Source organism: Rhagoletis pomonella, unplaced genomic scaffold (genome assembly GCF_013731165.1).
Source record: "Rhagoletis pomonella isolate Grant_MI unplaced genomic scaffold, Rhpom_1.0 Rhpom_scaffold_00019, whole genome shotgun sequence".
Lineage (NCBI taxonomy): Eukaryota > Metazoa > Arthropoda > Insecta > Diptera > Tephritidae > Rhagoletis > Rhagoletis pomonella.
In genome coordinates, this window is record NW_023458573.1 from 570,216 (window position 1) to 573,123 (window position 2,908).

A 2,908-nucleotide genomic window follows, 5' to 3' on the forward strand; every position below is an offset into this window, starting at 1 on the left:
GTGTAGCGTAGAGGTAGGCAAGAATTCACCCTATAACCGACATGCTGCCATTGGCACACAAGTCGTGCAAGAGCCTACCAATACCTCAACATGAGATCTTCAAGATTCGAGAACGGATTAATATGACATTACAAATAAAATGGCGCCCAACGTGGGGCCCCGAGAGAGCTTCATAGATATTTAAATTAACGCCTCTTCATAAAGATAGTTCCCGGGTTCGTCAACCATATTTGTCGTTAATAACTAACATCCTTCTTTTGCAGTTCTTAGTTTTTGCCACCTAGCTTCAACTGTGTTGTCATATTCGATTGTAAAGCCGGGGGGCGTGTTGGAAATATCTGAGCCTATTTGTGTTAGGAAAACGATGGATTAGATCTACGCGTTAAAGTAATTTACGTCCGCTAACCAAACAGTCATTACTGCATGTCGAAATTTATAACATACACGAATTAGGACACTTCGGTCATGAACATGAGTCCCTTGGTAAAGAAGTTCAGAACAGTTTACGTCAGGTGCACCTGAATCCTCGCCGGCAGATCAGTGAAGTGTCAAGTAACGTAATAAAGGACTCGAGAGATTCGGAAGTAGATGCCGAAGGAATTGAAGCGTTAGTGAGACAGATTCAATGCTGGAACTCTCGCGAGCATGGTCATCGTTTTGACGATTGCATAGGAGATCGAAAAATTTTTTGTTATGGCTGTGTAGCCGAAAATGTTTTAAAACCAAACTGTACTAACTGCTTAACCAAGTCAAAAAACCTGCCACGTCTCAGTTTGGCAAAAGGTCAGTCGACATCGACAAGAAGTACTCAGCGCTAAACCGATCTGCTGATTGTCAAACTGAGCGTTTTCAACTTTTACCAAACCTAATTAAAATTCCAAATATCCCTGATGTCTCTAATTCGAAACCAGTGTTGTTTCCATTCAAGCCATATCACGTAAGGTTAAGAGAATACGAAGAAGCTCGTACGCGTATCTTCGGCGTAAAGAAACCTAAACGTTCAACACGTCGCTTACGGAACTTTTGGTAAAATGTGTCGTATCAACGAAATCAGTTGCTTTCCGCAAGCATCTCCGATAAACCCAAAACTGATCTCAGGCCTTATGCAAAAGTCAAGATTTTTGATCAAGAAGTAGAGGGATTAGTGGACACTGGAGCCACAATATCCTGCGCTGCGTCTCAATTAGCAAAACCACTTTTAGATCGTTCCGATTTTCATTATAAAAAGCATATTTCGTTTTTGAAAACCGCTGACGGAACACAACATGCTACAGTTGGTAGTATAAGAACTCCTGTACAATTTAAAAATCAAGTAAAAACATTACAATTTTTCATTACTCCTTCTTTGACACAAAACTTGTAACTTGGTATCGATTTTGTGCGACAGTTTGACGTAGCCAGAGATTTATTCGATAATTTTTCCTATAGTTCACGCAGTGATTTATCCATAGCTGAACTAGACTACATTTCACGTACTGACTCCAGCACAAAAAGCTGAGCTTCAGGCTACAATAGCCCTTTTTCCATCATTTGCAACAAAAGGACTCGGTAGAACCTCATTAGTAGAGCATGATATTGACGTAGAGAAAACAAACCAATCAAGCAACGCCATTTTTCGGTTTCACCCGAAATTGAAAAACTACTTTTTGCCTGCGGCGCTTTTTCCATAAAAATCAATACTTCGATAAATAATGAAAATTTTTAATAAAAAATCGCACTTTTGGCACTCCATGACGCTTACTTTTAATTACAGCTAAAATAACTGTAAACCATAAAAGTAGCGCTGCCATGGTATAGCGAAATTTGCTATTATATTTTGGTTAGAATATCTTATTTAAAAAAAGAAGAAGAAGAAGTGTGTAGTGTAAACTGAGTATAATAGCGCAAATGAAATGTGAAATAAAGTGGCAATACCAGCGATTTGAGGTTATAATAATTTTGGCAGGCGCAAAGTTTGTTTACTCTGTTTCATTAACGAAATATATAAAATAAAAGTGAATAAATGATTTGGTTTGCATAAAATAATAACCGGAGACGTTTTAATAGTGTTTTAAAAGTGTAAACTGGTTATTTAGTGCATTTTTGACGTGGTAATTGCTCATAGAAAACAACGAAATTTAAGAAGAGGTTTTTGTTTATAACTTTTAAATGGTTAATAATATTAACCCTCCCCCTCCAGATTGGTAATAAGGGGGCCGAAACGCGTCGTCCCGACTTTTCCGGACTTTTTTTAGGGGTTGTTACCCTACACTAGAGAATTACCGAAACTCTCAGTAAATACCAATACCAAAATTCAACTAAAATTTAATGGGCTACAAAACTTCATTTTACAAATTTTTATAAAAAGTCTGATAAGAATGTTGCAAATTTGTATGCAAATTTATTGAATTTAGCACAAAGTTTAACAATTTTATTTTTATGTTTTTTGATATATTTAGTATAAACTGTATTTTTATAAAGAATAAAAAAAGGGTCATGCATTGTGAAAAATTCTCTGTGCTTTAGTTGTGATTAGTTGTTTTGTTTTGTTGGCGTACGTTGAATTGATCTCATGATCTCATGTTTTTATGTTTTTTTTTTTGTCTATCAAAATAAAATTTCACTGCATCCTTTCGCAAGTCCAAATGAAAGGGAAGGGATCGAGAGACCCTCCCTAAAGTGTCCCGATTTGGCAACAGAGATATCTGGCAGCCCTAATGTTAGTTATTAACGACAGATATGGTTGAGGAACCCGGGAACTATCTTTATGAAGAGGCGTTAATTTAAATATCTATGAAGCTCTCTCGGGGCCCCACGTTGGGCGCCAATTTATTTGTAATGTCATATTAATCCGTTCTCGAATCTTAAAGATCTCATGTTGGGGTATTGGTAGGCTCTTGCACGACTTGTGTGCCAATGCCAGCATGTC